Source organism: Peromyscus californicus, unplaced genomic scaffold (assembly GCF_007827085.1).
Source record: "Peromyscus californicus insignis strain IS unplaced genomic scaffold, ASM782708v3 Scaffold_7__1_contigs__length_154581171, whole genome shotgun sequence".
In the NCBI taxonomy this organism is placed as follows: domain Eukaryota; kingdom Metazoa; phylum Chordata; class Mammalia; order Rodentia; family Cricetidae; genus Peromyscus; species Peromyscus californicus.
In genome coordinates, this window is record NW_026294595.1 from 58,194,104 (window position 1) to 58,211,932 (window position 17,829).

Genomic DNA, 17,829 nt, shown 5'->3' on the forward strand with positions numbered 1-17,829 from the left:
CCTTTTCATCAGAGAGCTCTCAGAAAGCCTTACCTCACACTGAGCTGCCTCTCCTGAACTGCTATACTTTGTTCTTAATTTTCAGATTTGGTTCTTTCCAGAATAATGTTAATCTCACTTCTATGCTCAACAATTTTATACATACATATATATATATATATATATATATATATATTGAATATAATACATACTATATATGCTATGCGATTTATATAATAATATATATCTGAACAATAATGAAGTCTTTAATGGATTCTTTTCCTGTTTTCTTTTTCAAGAATAATTACGTTCAATTTCTAACTATTTTGTCTATCCTCTGGAGGTGGTTTAACTCATTAATATCTTTTTTTCTTGCTATTATGAAATTATGTTAAGTTCTCAGGAATTTTCAAAGAAATATATAGGAATTTCCATGCTTTCTTTATTTACCCTGTACAATGTTAACACCTTGCATAACTATAGAGTACTGTCAAACATGTGTCTTACATACGTGTATGTGTGTGTGTGTGTGTGTGTGTGTATGTGTGACTGTTAAACAAGAGTACTAAATCCAGTGTTGAACCAACATGGGAAAATGCACCTTGAGTTTCAAATAGTTGGCTTACATAAAGAATTTTGAGATGATGTTCAAGTGTGCATACTTTGACTTACAAATTTCAATTGCATATTTTTATAGTAAAAATTCTAAGACTTCAACAATATACTTCTCTAATTGTTGCTAAGATTATATATTGTTCTAGAAAGCCATTATCTACCATGGCAACTATGAAACCCAACTGGTGATCACAATAAGAGGTTCTTGACAGCAACATTACTCAGAGTCAAAGTTCAAGTAATTAGTTTATTTGGAACAGGATGCTGGTCATCATTTAAGGATGTGAGGAGAGTACAAAATTCCTGCCACAGTGGAGAGATAATTAACAAGAGCTATGTTACAATTCAGTCCTAGGAAATAAACAGTGTTTCATTCTTATCTGAGGAAGCATTTCTAGTAGGGACAAAAGCTGAAAGACCATTTGTGACCTGGAAACATGATGGCTACAATATAGTGGCCTGCAGAGGTTCAGGATTTAACTGGTACAGTCAATACTAATATGAGACTAAGTCTAAAGGTCCCATCTACCGACATGTGAAGCTTTATTTTCTAATATGTAGCCTTGCCCTGATCAGTAATAGTTTAGGCATTACAGATGGGTATTGATAGCAGAAAGAGCATTTCCGGAGTACTGACTGCTACAGATGGTGTTCTTGTGTGTTCATTATCTCATTAAAGTTCCAATAACCAAAAAGTGGATTTCTGTTATCTGCATTATGTGGGTGACGCAGCTGAGTCCTGGAGCAGTTATGTAGCAAAGTAAGGATCTTGTACTGGAGAACTAACTCAGGCTGTCACACTCAGAAGCCAGTCCTGTCTTCTAAGGCATTCTGTGATCACAGCAGCATAGGACTGGGAATAATGATCAAGGGCATGTCAGCATTTCACAAAGATGCATGATTCTTGTAGTTTTCTTGAAATCTTTTAAAGTCATTGCCAGAGTTTTAGAACCAGACTGGAAAGAATTGAAAGACAAGCATGAAGAACATATACGTCTTAAGTTTTAAAGTTCCCACATGCATCTTTTTGTCATCATATATCCCTCAGGAAGAAGATATGCACCAAAGGAAGTGATAGAAATGACTAGTTCTTATGAATACTTATGTGCATGATTTATAGTCAGACACTAAAGCAAAATCTCTGCTCTTCTGGAGTTTTAATCTTATCATCCACTCAATGGCTTATTGAAAAAGGATCAAAGTGGTTGAATGACAGCTATATGTAAGTGCTACAATAATTTAACACAATCTATGAACTAAAAACTATTAAGTCACTACTTCCAAGGCTAGGGAGATCCTTCTTCATGATCCCTCGTGAAATGAGAATGAGAGAATTCCATGTGGGGATAAGAGAATATGCAGAATAGGTTCTTTTTTTCTCATCTAAGTTTATTTGAGTCCTTTCATCTTCAGTGTGGAAGCTTAAACACTGAGCTTTGTTTTTTCTCTAATATTCTTATATTCTTACTTAAAAAAAACAGTGTTTGAAGGCTGTTTTCATTTTCAGTGTGGTTTGCATTCCCCTAGACTTTTAATACTTCAATTGCCCCATTCACCAGCTCTTACCAACTTTCCATATAAAGACTTACCAAAGAGCATCCCAAGGATGGCGATGACGGTGAGAATGTCATCAGAAGATATTCTCAGAAGATGGCTGGTAAGATGGAGCAGATCTCTGAGATACTCTTGCAATTTTAACCCTACAGGCCAGTTTACATTAGGGAATGTTGCCATGAAAAATGCATCTATAAGTGCATAGTTGTCATTAAATAAAAATAAATCTTGAATGTGTTTTGAAAAGAGTTGTATGCTTTAAAAGTATTTAAAATTGATTTTGAATTTGTCATTGGCACTTTGAATTTGTCATTGGCATATAATTCCAAAAATATGACAGGAGAAAATACCTATGGCCTTTGACTTACAAGTGATTTTCTACAAGTACATAATAAATGCATAATTTACAACAAGCCCTGCAAATATAGCAGTGTGGTTACACAGATGCTGTGTAGTCTGGCTGAGTCTTAGGCAGATGTAGATGATGCAGACTGATTGAAATAGCATGCCCTGTCCCACATGTATATAATTTTGGGCAGATAGAGACTCACTAAAGAAAAAGGCAAAGTTCAAGGAATCTCTGTTTTGCTGTCTAGACCTTCTGATTTCTTTACATCCTTACCCAAGCTTATTTTCATGCTATTAAGAGAACTGAAAATCTAAGTGACCATCCCGACAATCTGCAGTGTTAATATGGAGTGGACAAGGAGCTCTTGTAGCTAGATCTGAACTCTCAAAGATACAAGGAAGCTCTTCTTATCTTCAGTGTACTTTCTTGTCACTGCTAAACTAAAACCAATCATTCTGTGACATGTGAGTCATGAATACGTTAAAAACAACATCAAAATATTTTTCTCATTAATGTTCTGGAAGAAATTACAGCTACTAGTCCTTGTTCACGAAGTCAAACTCTGGATAGCATTCTATCTGCCTCACTGGCCATGCACAGCTTTTCAGTGTTGAGGTTCTAAGGAAATTTAAAATTTAAACACACACACACACACACACACACACACACACACACACACACACACACACCATTGAACTTGACCTTGTAGTACTTGTCAAATGTACAACATGTATTTTTAAGTATGGAATGCATTATGATCTTCAGAGTGTGGATAGATAGGAAACAAATGTCCATCAGAGTGGTGAATATGTGTACAAGGCATTATGTATTTATTCCACAAATGCAATTCTAGAGAAAGATATCCTCTGGCAAGCAGTCAAATGATTTTAATACAAAACTTAATGCAACAGAGCTGACATATTTTGGTACAAATTAATTAGATTAGTCAAATTAAATGGCCCGAGTCAGAAAAAACAAAATGAGCTGCATATATGAGACACTTTGCAGTAATTCTTAGGTTATCAATTCTGTTAGTTTTGTAATTTGGATTCTATATAGATCATTAAAAATCATATGAAACCAACTCCTGCTTCTTCTGGTTGATTATATAAAAATATGACAATGACTTCCATTTATTTGGAAAATGAACAGAACACCACTTTCTGAAATAAAAATTTCTGCTTTGTAAAATAACTTTAATCATTTCAGTTTTCCTGGTTTATGTTTATTCTGTGGGGCTTCTGAGAAAGTTATCATTATTTTGTGCATATACAATTTGTTTTACAAGGTAAATCATTCCTCAGCTTATTTTGTAAGTAATCTATATTTTATAATTGAAATTAGAAAAAGTTGTCATGAATATATATTAAATAACCACACACAGACAAAGTGGAAACTTATATATTATTAAAATGAACATAGAAGTATGGGCTATTGAAACACATTTTTTTTTTGTGGTTGAATTTGATCCTAGGGCTGGAAAGATGGCTCAGTGGTTAAGAGCACTGATTGCTTGATTCCAGGGTTGGATTCCCAGTACCTACTTGGCAGCTCATTACATTTCCAGAGGATCCAATGCCCTTCTTTGGCTTCCTCATAAATTGCAGGCACATGGTACATGGACATGCATGCAGGTAAGATAGTCATATACATAAAATAAAAGTAAGTAAATCTTTAAAGAGAACAATTCAGTCCTAATTTCCTGGTAGTGAAAACAAAGAGTGTAATATGATTACACATACCGTTTTCTTGATTATGAAGGCTAACTCTATTTGCTTATATGTGTTACAAAATTTTAAATTAAAAGTAAAATAGAAAATAAAACTCAAACTGACCTTCAAAACTGAAGACAACCACAAAGCAGGCAGTAGTAAGACCAGATTTAATTAGAACTTGGGTTGACTGGCTCTGCCGTCCTCGGCATTTCTCTCTTTTAGAGTTGATTTTGTGTCAGTCTGTCACGGATCTCACAGACATGGATGGCCTCTTCTTCCATTTTGTTCAGTGGTTGTTCTCTATCACCCTGAAGTAATCACGTCATCAATAGCCTACAATAAAAAAATGCTGAGGGTGGATTGCCTTAGGCTTAATTTCTTCAACCCTGCATGTCAGGAAAACGGAATTACCTCAGATCAGCCTCAGTCATCAGTGAATCATTTGTGTGGCTAATTTTCTTGACTATTCAACAACAGACACTACACACAGGCACTCATACCCACACACAGACATACAGACATGCACACCTTCTAGTAACAGGATCTGTGACCTTGAAGATACTAATTTTTAAACAATACTTTTCTTAGAAATCTGTGGGCTTTTCCAAAGTGAGAGAGAGGCTGTTGCCTTGAAATGGAACACAAAATAAAAAATAAATGTTTCAAAATAAAATCAAATTTAAAGTTGAATTGGTGATAACAAACTGATTTGACAACAGAAATCTTACCTATTTGTCTGTCTCCAAGGACAGTATTTGTATTTAGACAATGGCTCCTAATTTCCGAGAGTGGCTTTGGTTTAAAATGATTCTTTTTTTTTTTTTTTTTTTTTAGCAGACAATAGTCTTGGCAGACTAATCAGTTCCCTGAAGTAGTCTTCTGAAATGAAAGGTTTAGTATTTTCTGTGGTAGTAATACCAGTCAGTATTTAAAACATCACCCCCCCCCCCCCCCCCCCCCCCCCCCCCCGCCACAACTAATGATACTTGGTATAATGTAGAATTGATTTTAAGACAAATTTACTTTAAGGTTTAAGATAAAAACCATAATGGAAAATGAGTGGTTGCACCGTAAGTGTATCAGCAAAGCTGCCCAGGGAAGCTTGGAGATGATAAAATGATGTCACAGCCACAGCAACTGCTTCATCTTCTTCATGATTGATACTCTAATGGAATCCCAGGATGGCTCAGCGTACTGTTGGTACCTGGCTTCATTTTCCCTTACAAGTGCAAAGTAACGTTCCTGGTTTGACCCGTTGTCCCAAGCTAGGTAGAGTGTTTCTTTGGCATGGGCCCAAAGGACAATAGGGATGCAATCTAGCTAAAATTACATATTGATCTCCCTTCACCCAGCATCCTCTCCAGTTAAATTACTCTGCTCTCCTCAAGGGGTGACTATGAGTTTGCAAAATTTACTCACTAGGCTTCTTGGGTGGTGATTTTTCCTCTTGTCATCTGCTTTAGATGCTTACATTTAAATACCTCTTGTTACAAAAAAGAGCAGAGATTTTAAAGTGATAGCAGCAGAGAGAGTCAGTGAAAATATTTCTAAAGAAGATGAATTGAATATTTGCTGATAAAGTTCTTTAGGACAAAAATCACTACTGTGGGAGACTTGGCTATCTTCTTTCTTATTCTAAGTTTATACAGTGGCCAATTACTAATTTTTTTCTGTGCTAATCCATTGTAGTATGAAACAATGTTGATGTGTCTTATTTTTCGATTTCAGATGCACAGAGTTGAGTTACCCATATTCCTTGGCTTATAACCCATAGGAGCCCTTCCCCTGGTAGATGCCATAGGTGCTGGATAGTTCTTTCACGCTGATCCAAGTTCTACCACTTCAGACACTCACTTCCTTGTCATAGGACACAGAAAAGAGGACTCAAAACTAAACAGAATGTTTTTGTTTGCCACACACATGACTGATAGCTTCTTAGTAGGACATTACTTGAATTGGGTATGAGAACTGCTGCTTTTCTTTCTTTTTATTATATTACAGATGTTAAAGGATCTATGGTTGGATGTGATTCAACTCCCAGAGTGGTGTAATAAGTTAGCAACTTTATTTTTACAGATGCCTCATCTGATAAGCCCTTCTTACCTGTTTTAGTGAAGGGCAGCCTTTTAGAGTCAGTGGGATTAGCAAAGTCACATGAAGCATTCCATCTTAATGAGGCTTAGCTTTGTCTAGATTCCATAGTTGAATGGACATTCCTTAGACCTCATTTGGTGTTGCCTTTCATAACAGACAAATTCAAACAGCAGTGATCACATGTATGCTGGAAAAAAATACTCCCTTGGAAGTGTTACTAACCCTTCTAGCATAGACATTTCTAGGCCAGTGCTTCTCATGTATTTTCACAAGAATTGTATTTCTCAGTTACTTCATCCATGCTATGAATTTGCATAGCAAAAACAGCTCCTGAAATGGCACTTTCTATGATGTCTTCTTTTATTCTACTCAATTAAAAAAAATTTAGGGGCCTTGGGAAGTTGATTCAGTGAAGCACTTGCATGTCTTGTTCTCTTTTCCTACTGCTGTGGTAAAATACTCTGATAAATGAACTTCAAGGTCAAAGTGCTCACCTTGGCTGGCAGTTTGAGGGTATTGTCTACCACAATTGAGGGGAAGTCAATGCGTCAGGAGCTTGAGGGAGGGGTTTACACTGAATCCGTAGTCAGGGAGCAGAGAGCAATGAATGCCGGCACCACTTTATTTTCACAATTTTCTGTAGTTTGTGATTCCAGCTCAGAGAAGAATGGAAAGTACAGTGGTCTTCCCACGACAGCTAACCCAATCAAGATGTGCCCTTACATGCATGCCTAGGGGTTAATCTCCAAGATGATTCTAAATCTCACCAAGTTCACGACTGAGAAGACTAATTACACTGTGAAAGCATGAGGACCCGAAGTCCCCAACACCCATGTAAAAAGCCAGGCAGGGCAGTGGACACCTGTAATTTCAGCACTGGGGAGGAAGGGACAAGAAGGTCCCCGGGGCTGGCTGAATAGTCAGCCTAGTTCTATTGAGGAGCTCAAGGTTCAGTGAGAGATGTTTTCATAAAAGAAAGTGCAGGGTGACTGAGGAAGCTGTTAGAAGTGAACCTCTGGGCTCCACACGAATGCTACCACATCTGCCCAAACGCCCATCATTCATGAATGCATTGCAGGCTCAAACATGCACACATGGTCCATTTAGCTTATTTCATCAACAAGTTCAAAGTACTATGGAAAAATACTGTTTTGAAAATGGACCATACAGTAACAAAGTTTACAGGAAGGGATAAAGAAGAGTGGTAAGGACTGCAAAACATAGAGTGATTTCATCAGTGTGAGATTTCTCTTACATCCTGTAATAAGTACATGGTTCAAGAACTTTTGAATGTTGTAACTCAAAGCTTACACACAAAGGGATACATTCTTATGATTTTCTTATAAAATTTATGTTAAAAAATATTTTAGCTGGGTGGTGTTGGCACAAACGCCTTTAATCCCAGCACTTGGGAGGCAGAGGCAAGCAGATCTGTGAATTCAAGGCTAGCCTAGTCTACAGATTGAGTTCCAGGACAGCCAGGGCTACACAGAGAAATGCTGTCTTGAAAAACAAAACAAACAAATTAAAAAAAAAAAGAAAATATTTCTATATTCAGTTCATATAGAACTTGGTAAAATTAAAACCATGTTAATAGATGTATAATTATGGTAATTAATTGCAAAATTTTTGTAATATAACATTAAGCATATTACAACTACTTGAATCATATGGTCATATGGTCATGTGATTCATTTATTAGAAACCATGTAATTTGTATTTTCTTCTCTGTTCTGGATTTCTTTCTGTTTGTCTAGTTAGCAAATGCAAAGGTTGAGGTACATCATTTGTCCTACCCAGGATGTCACTCACCATATACCCTTGTAGGAAGATAAGGCCTACGAAGCCAAGAGATGAGCCAACCTGGAGTCTGCCTGAGGGCCTAGCAACAGGTGCTATCAGAGGTCCTGATCATGCCTAGCCAATGAGGGGTGACCACAAAATGTCACCAGATTGAGACACAGCCTGGGTGCTGGGAGGAGGGTATATAAGGCTCTCCCATTGCTGAATAAACAAGTCTGCTGTTTGCCTACCTGACTCCTGGGGTCTGTACCATTGATGCTGTGCCTTCTCACCCCCTCCCCTGAGGGAGCCATTAGGACCCAGCAAACAACACCCTAACTCTTGCCTTTCTTTACATGACTCAATATTCTTTTCCTTTAAACCCCACCACAGATGTCATATTCTGAAGTCTGTCTTGACTCAAGAGTAGATCGCCTGTTATAGTCTTAGAGATGCTTCTTGCAGTCTCCACAATATCACATTCATTTTGGATCACTAATTATTCTTTAGTGACTTATAAAGTGTCTAATCCATAGTTGGCACTGAAATATTTGTTGCATGAGTCAATGCACCCCAATAATTAATGTGGCAGTTACTTAGAAAAAATGTTCAAGTCAGCACTTATGATTTACTGATTACTTCCAGGTCTCCTTGCAACTTCCTAAATCACAGTTGTTTTTCTATAAGCACAAACGTATTCCTCTTTTATATCTTTGTCAGATTTGGCACTCACTTGCAAAATAAATACTTGGTAGGTAGAATCAGGAAAAGTCAGAAGAATCTATCAGATAGATATGTTATTATCTATCATCTATCAATCATTTCATAGTCTGCTACTCTGGGTCATGTAATAGGACTTATGAAAAGGGAAATGTTTTAGCACAATATTAGAACAAATTTGCATAGTTGTTATGATTGTGTTTATTGATTTTCATCTTTTAGAAGCAATCTACCAAGCAGCAGAAAACATGTTTAGGTACTAAAATGCTTATGTCACAAAAACATGTTCAAGCACTCCTGTGGAAAATCAATGTAATGAGAAATATGTGTTTACTATGTTATTTATAGTTAACTGTTAACCACAATGAAAACTAAAAATTGCAACCTAAGTATCCAACCCTGGGAAAAGAAGAGGGAGCAATCATTTACCCCTCACAGCTATAACAGTGGCAGTCAGAAGATGTCTTTGCAGGTTAAGTCAGGAAATGGAAGCAAACAGTAGACTTATTGTAGCTGGAAGTTTTCCTGTGTCCCACCTGGTCAACAACCGCTCAGAACTCCATAAACACACAGAGCCTTATATTAATTATGAACTGTATGGACATTAGCTCAGGCTTATTACTGACTAGCTCTTGCACTTAAATTAACCCATAATTCTTATTTTTGTTGAGCAACATGACTTGGTATCTTTTCTCAGTTCTGCCTTATCATCTTACTTCCTCTGTGTTTGGCTGGTGACTCCTGACTCAACCTTCCTCTTCTCAGAATTCTCCTTGTCTGCTTATCTTGCCTATACTTCTTGCCTGGTAACAGGCAAATCAGCATTTTATTTATCAACCAATCAGAGCAACACACATTCATAGTATACAGAACAACATTCCACAGCAACTTACACTATAGTTGCTCAAACCCCTAGAAACAGGAACACAGGTGACATTATCTTCCAGTGTATTCTGGAGAGAGGAAAAATCAGATTGGCTTCTGCTCATCAAAGATCTTTTGTGCTAAAAAGATGAAAATCTGGAGAGAGAGGTTACATAGAACTGCATTTCAAGATTCCTTAAATTTATTTTTAGGTCCATGTATATTCCCTGTTACTAGCTGTTTTTTAATATCTTACTTTGACCCAATTACAAATACTTTTATCTTTTTTTTTGAGACAGGCTCTCACTATTATCCCAGGCTAGTCTCAAACGCATAGTCCCAAGTGCTGGGATTTAGTGACAGTCTTGCATGGTGACCATGCATGGTGTGATTTTTTTTTTCTTCTTAAAGCAGGTGTTGTGTTGCCTGTGATAGACACACTCAGGCTTAGAATCTGGCTTCATGGGAAACTGGTGTGATACACCCTGTGGAGTTTAGAATTTCTGTACAAACAAGAGAGCCTAACCATTCCCAAGCTTTCCTAGAAAAGGCAGGTGTGTTTTCAAACCTATTTAGAAGGCCACTGTAGTTCTTTCTAAGGAAATGTGATATTCTTTGTTTGTTTGTAATGTGTGCACTTTTATTAAACTGGTCTTAAGTCAGTGAACAGGCAAGCCCTGGCTGCTTCTATACCACAATTCACTCCCAGGGGGACTGAAAACTTTCATACATCTGGAGTTGCGGTGCATGGGGGAGACAGAAAAGGGAGGTCACAATGACTAACATCCAAAATAAAAACAAAACTAACAATGTATTAGGGCGGAAGAGTAAACAAAATTTTGCATAATTTGCATAAAAGCAATGCTAGATGGAGTCAGGGTGTGGACTAGGCCATCCTTTCAAGTGGGGTGGTGGTGCTGGTGGTGGCTTTTGGGAGGAAAAGGGACCTCCTATAGCCACTTCTTTCATTACTACTTGGAATGACTATTGAAAACAAATAAAGAAAAACAATGTGTGAAGTCCTCAGCCACACTGTAGAACTTTGGAGATGCTTACTCCATCCGACTGCTGTCACCTTCACTTTTTAAATCCTGAGTCCAAAAGTGACAAACCAAACAAAAAACAAAACAAATCTAAAAATAAATAATAAATAAAACAAAGTTTTATTTGCCAAGGTTCTCTCTCTCCTCATCTCTCTGCACAAGTTAGATTTCATCAAGTGTGTAAATTGCAGCTCATGTTAGAGACCTTTAACACCCAGTCATGGATGTAGCTATTCAGGTGGTGCTATCCTTGTACACCTCTGGTGATATCACCTGCATAGTGATGGATTCCAGAGATGGGCTCACCTACACTGTCTGGAACAGTCTGCCTAGAAGTGGTTGCAGTGCATGATGGAGGGGCTGGACTTGTCGTACTCTTGCTCGATGATCCATATCTGATGGAAGGTGGACACTGAGGCCAGCATGGAGCTGTGGATCCACATAGATTCTTGCTCTCAGAAGGCACAATGATTATCTTGCTCGGATTCAGAGCTGAAATCTCCTCCTGCATCCTCACAGCCATGCCTGGATACATGGTGGTACAACTAGACAACACTATGTGCCATATAGGTCTTTGTAGATGTTTAATCATAGTTAATGATGGAACTGAATGTAGTTGATGCCATAGGATTCCATACCCAGAAAGGAGGGCTGGAAGAGCATTTGGGACAGCAGAACCACTCACTGCCAATAGTGATGATCTGGTCATAGGGCAGCTCACAGTTCTTCTCCAGGGAGGAGGAGGAGGATACAGCAGTGATTATCTCTTGCTCAAAGTCCAGGGTGACATAGCACAGCTTCGCTTTGGTGTTGTGCAAGATTTCCTGCTTGGCGGTGGTGGTGAGGCTGTAGCTATGTTCTGTCTGGATCTTCGTGATCTAGTCTGTCAGGTCCCAATCAGCCTTTTCCAGGTGCATGATGGCCTGGGGGAAAGCATAATTGTGATAGATTTGCACAGTGTAGGTGACCAGTCTCTGGAATCCATTGCTGTGCTGGTGATGTGACCAGAGACATAACGGGACAGCATTGCCTGAATGGCTACATACATGGCTGTGTGTTGAAGTTCTAGAACATCATCTGTAGGGAGAGATGGAACTTTGTCAGTGCTGATTATTGCAAGTAACAGTCTGTAGTTCAAGAGTCTGGTTAAATGGAGGGTAGTTTGCGTTTCAGGTTCCCAGAATTTTTTTCCAATGGACTTTTTTAGAGCCTTGGTAGACTCAAAAATGTTGAGCAGCAGGTGAAAAGGTGTCCTAGATTTCTTTACCTCCATACTTATATGAACTTCTCCATGATCAATATACTCCACAGAGTGGTTTGTCTGATGAAGTCGCACAACATTCTCAGACATATCCGTCACTCAGCAGCTGGAGCTCCCAATAGTCTTCTTCTTGGTGTTATACATCCTATGGATTTGTAGAAATGTATAATGATGTGTTTTCACCACTATGGCAACACACAGAATGGTTTTACTGCCCCTAAAACACTCTGTGCTTTGACCATTCTCCCCTCCCTCCCCACAACCTCAGGCATATAAGAACTCCACACTTCCTCCAAAGGTTTGCCTTTTCCAGAATGTCTTATAGTTGTGATTACACATGTAGTTTCTTCAGGCTAGCTAATCCCACTAATTGTTTCTCTTGTGCACAGTACTTTTGATGTTATATCTAAAAGGTGATCAATTTGGGTCTGAAGCTCAGTGTTATAGTGCTTGCCTAGCATATCCAAGTCCCTGGGTTAAACCTTCTTTACCCCCATCCCCAAACTCAATCATCAGATTGTAGGTTATCTAGAGTTCCATTGTCTTCTGTTCACGCTCAGTTTTGCATCTTATATTTTGATTTCTGTTCCATTTTGAATTAATTTTGGGAAGGCTGTCAGTGAAGGGGCCTCTAGTCAGCTTCATTCTTCTGTTGTTCCAGCACCAGCAGTTGGCTCATTTTAGTGGTAAGATCTTATTTTGAAGAGAAACTCCATGTACAAGATGAAGAGCACGGAACATCTAGCCAGCTGCCTGGAACGGCCTTCGGCAGTCTTGAGGAGTCTTAGGATCCTTTGCATCTTCTGCTCTCACTTTCTGAATGAACGGTTTCTTTTCTGCTTCTCTTGGGATTTCATCACTGGATTTTCTTCTCACAATCACAGAATTGCTGTTTTACTCCTTGTAGGGAGCAGGGGACATGGAGAAAGAGTGCTTGCCAGATAAATAATCCTTTTGAAAGAACTTCCCTAGTACCTTTACTTTAAGATTTTAATTTACAATCTCATTAGGCACCCCTGTGGTTCATCTGTGTGGTCCATCTTTTTTTTTTCTTAATTTGAAATATAATTCTTTATTGATTCTCTGGAAATTTCACATTATGCACCCCGATCCCATTCACTAGCAGTCCCTCCATATCCACCCCTCTCCCCTGCAGTATGACCTTCAAAATTAATTAAAAACAAAACAAAACCCACCAACCAACAAGCAAACAAAAAGCCCACCTCCCTCCTCCGTCTTCCCAGCACCTCTTCTTTCATCCTAGTGGCATCAGGAGCCTGCAGTGTACCCCCTTTGTCCAGTCAGCCCTACCCACAAAATGTTCATTGCGGTGAGTCGTTGGTCTGGTTCAAGGTCTCTGGTTTCTGGCACACCGGCATCACAAGGCCCTCACTGAAACTCCTATCTGGTATTCCGTTGTTGCCCTGAGTCATGGAGAGCCTGCGGTTATTGTTTTACAGGTCCAGTCCCTTTGCACACTCCAGCAGGTCATAGATGGGGCAGATACTAAGGTAGGCCAACCCAAGGCCCAGGATGTAGATCTGAGTAGTAGCTGAGCCGGTTGGTCTGGGACATTGGGATACTCAGTTGAGGGCCAGAGCCAGCTCTCCTAGGCCCATGCCATCAGTGCCAGCTCTCCCACAGCTGTGGTGAGGAGTGGGGCCATCCCTTCTGAGTGCTGGGGTCAGCTCTCCCATTGCGGGGGTAGTGCCAACTCTCTGCTTCAGTGTCCAGTGAGGGGCAAGGCCCGCTATCCTAGGGCCATTGACAGATAGGGCTGGGTCAACACGGCCCTCTGACTTCAACACACATGGTTTCTATGATCCCCTGTGGTAACATGGGCCATGGATATCAACCCAGACCCTGGCTGGGCTACAAACCCAGATATAGCCCATGGCAACAGCCTGGGCCAGCCCTATGTGGCTGTATGAGCCATTTAGATTGGCATGGATCCCATGGTAGTGAGACCCTTGGATACCAACAGGTGATGACCCAGATCCATGCCATGGGCATGGCCTACAATGATATCAGGAGCCATGGACATCAACACAGACCCTGGCTCAGACGACATCATGGCCCCAGTGGCAGCATGGCTCTTGGACACCAAGGGTGCAACTTAGACCCCAGGCATCCATGTGGCCTTTGGTGGCACCATGGACCACAGACATCACAGACATCATGACTGTGGTAGACCACGGACCAAGACATGGTCCCAGGTAGTCATCATGGCCCTAGGTGGCAGTGTAGGTCACCCAGATTGGCACGGCCCCCACAGCAGAGTAGCCCTCAGGCACCAACATGGCCATGGACCCAGACATGGCCCTCAGAAGCAGCTCTGGTCATTGTCCTACTGCAGCCAGGGTTGTGCTGATGTCTGTGGTTCATGATACCATCAAAGGCGATGCCGATGCCAGGGGTCTGGGCTGCCACCTGGGGCCACGTTGGTGTCTAAGTGCCACATTACCACTGGAGATTTACCGATTGGAGTGAACTGTGCTGCCACATGGGGCCAAGGTGACATACAAGCCTGGGGCACATTGGTGCCCGAGGGCCATGCCACCATCACCAGGGCCACACCAATCTGAGTAACTTGTGCTGCCACCCTGGGGCCATGGTGTCATCCGGCCCAAGACTGTGTTGTTCATCCTGATTGTCAAATTATCTGGATTGAGAGTCACTTAAAATACTAGTAAATCAGGAGCTGGAGATATGATTCAGCAATTAAGAATACTTCTTGCTCTTCTAGAGAACCTGAGTGTAGTTCCCAGCATCCACATGGGGCAGCTCACAACTCTCTGTAACTCCAGCTCTGGGCAGAACCAATGCCACTGGCTTCCAAGGGCACTATCGACTCATGCCCATACTCACACAAATACACACTTAAGACAATAAAAATAATTTAAAAAAATCTCAGTAAAGCACATTTCTGGGTGTGCTTGTGAGAGTGTTCCCAGAGATGATTGACCTGTGGGTCTGCAAGCCGGGGAAAGCCCTCCTCTGACTGAGAGCCACTGCGTTCCGTAGAATGCAGACCTGCAGGAAGCAAAGGGCACGAGAGGAGGACATTTGCCGGCCTCCAGAGGGACCAAGCTGGAGTCATCCCAAGCAGGGACGTTCGTTGTTTCTGCCGTGGTCTGGAGACACCAGACTCCAAATTTCACAGCTTTTGAATGCAGATTTGCTCCCAGCCTTCTCCAGGGAGCTGCGAGGTCTTCAGTGTCAGACTTAGCTGGCTCCTTGGTTCCTCCTTTTCTGAGCCTTTTTTTCTTGGATGGAGTCGGAACTGGCTTTCTCAGCTCTCTGAAGACAGGCCTTAGAGGACTACGTAGCCTCTAATCATGTGATCCAGTGGAACTAGAAAATCCCTTCACATATAATCTTACTATACATGAATTATATATATGTATATATAATTGGTTTTCTTTCTCTTTTTTTTTTTTTTTTTTTTTGGTTTTTCGAGACAGGGTTTCTCTGTGTAGCTTTGCGCCTTTCCTGGAACTCGCTTTGTAGCCCAGGCTGGCCTCGAACTCACAGAGATCCGCCTGGCTCTGCCTCCCAAGTGCTGGGATTAAAGGCGTGCGCCACCACCGCCCGGCGGTTTTCTTTCTCTACAGGACCAAACATAGAATCTTCAACCTCAAAAGCAGCATAGGAATTCAGATTTTTTTTTTTAGCTAGAAATATTGCTGCCCCAACAATGTAGCAGCAGAAAAGGTCAGAGATAGAATTTTGACATGCACCTTGCTATTTCTATAAAGACCTCTTATATAATAATGTTTCAGCTTTGAACTCTAACTACGTACTCTGTGTGGAAAGTGAGCAAGATGTGGTGTTGTAAATGCCACACATTGCTTCACATAAACTTCAGTCTCTAGACTACAAGAATAGAGTTTAAAATGTAGTAGTCATGGTTTTAAAGACAGGATGACTGTCACTAATCTGAAATACACGGGGCCAGAAGTATTTGAAATATTCTTTATGATCTGGGATATCTACATACACATACCGAGATATCAAGTCTAAATGTGAAATTCATTGTTTTGTACATAGTCTTTCCACTGAGCCTATGGTGATTTCACACCCTATTTTTAGTGAACTAGTATTTTGATGGTAAGCCATCACATGAGGTCAGGTAAGAACTCTTCTACTTGTGACATCATGTCAGTGTCCAGAAAGTTTCAGGGTTCAGAACTTTAATTTCAGCCTGTGTTACAGATAATAAAATATTCCAGTGTCAGGAAATGGCACCCACAGGACTGTATCCCATGTAAGTCCCATTGCCTCTCCAAACTGACAGAACTCTGGGCAAATGGGCAACAGTATTGTTTTCTGTTCCTGCTGCAACGGATTACATAAGCTTATAGACTAGTAACAGTTGAATACAGTTATGGTTCTGTGGGTTAGACGTCTGAGACACGACTCAGGACTTGGTGGCTGAAGTCAGGGTGTCAGTGTAGTCTTTAGTACTTTCTAGATGCCCTAAGGGTTATTCTCTGCAACCCCCACTCCCAGCTTTTAGTTGCTGCCTGCATATATAATGAATTCTATAGAGCACGGATGGATTAGAAAGATCTTATTAGAGCAATTTCATTTAATGATTATCTCTCTACACAATAAATGGTAACTGTTCATTATTGTGGTTTTAGAGGCTTAGTTGTTCACAGAGAGAAGAGAAAGAGCTGAGTATAATTAAGTTAAATTTGTATTAAGGATTCTAGGTAATCTAGAAATGTAATAATTTTGAACTTCATTATTTATAGTATTTATAGAGAACAATGAGGATTTGTTGGATTTCTGTTATTGTGAATATAGTGATGTGTAAGTGTGGGATAAGAAGGAATACTTAAAAAGTGCAAACAGAAGATACTCTGCTATCACTCATTGACCACTGGACTAAGAAGAGGTGGAGAGTTTACTAGCAGCCATTTATTATTATTATTATTATTATTATTATTATTATTATTATTATTATTTTGCAACAAGAAAAGCCACCACATAGTGGCAACACTCACTGATATTCCACTACTCAAAATCCTTCCTTTTTTTCTTGTTGTTTGGCTGCAGTTCACGACTAGTGCTAACATGACCTCATCAGACAGTAATACTGCTAACTACTTTTACATTGCTGGGAGCGAATACCTTTCAGAAGTAACTTCAAGGAAGAGAGGTTTACGTGGATGCAGTCCATCATGGCAGGAAGGCATGGCGGCTGAAGAGGGCCAAGTCTGTGACAGCAGGTGGCAGCTCCTCACTCACATCTTGGTGGATGTAGAGGCAGTGTGAGAATGGAACTTCAAGCTGTGCTCTGCATGGCTCAGGTCCCAGAACTCTGATGAGGGGTCATGAGGGAATGAAGAAACAACAGATACACAGACACAGAAAATCTGGGTTGGGATGGTCTGGGCTCTCAGAAGAAGTCACAGCATCCCAGATGCTCAGCGTGTTTATTATATGCAGTTGTTTAGGGAGGCAGGGTTATCACATATAGCTGAACAAGGAGTTGGGGTTATTATACACTGACAAAGCAAGAGGCGAGCCTATTATATACAAATGAATAAGGAGGCAGGTTTAGCTAACCTCAATAGAAGTGGTCTTTGTAGGGGTACAGTCTTCAGGAAGTAAACATTAGGGAGAGAAAGCTACAGTGGACATATTTTTTTTTTTTTGTACAAACTGTCAACATTTGCACTCAGACCCAAGGAAGGCTTCGGCATCCCTCTGAGGCTTTGCTATTATTGTGGGGCAGAGGCTTTGGGGTCCTTGACATGGCTGTGCTCATGTCAACAATACACACTTACTCAGGACTTCACTCAATCCGTACAACCCTAAGTAGGGTTCAGATATGACCCTTAA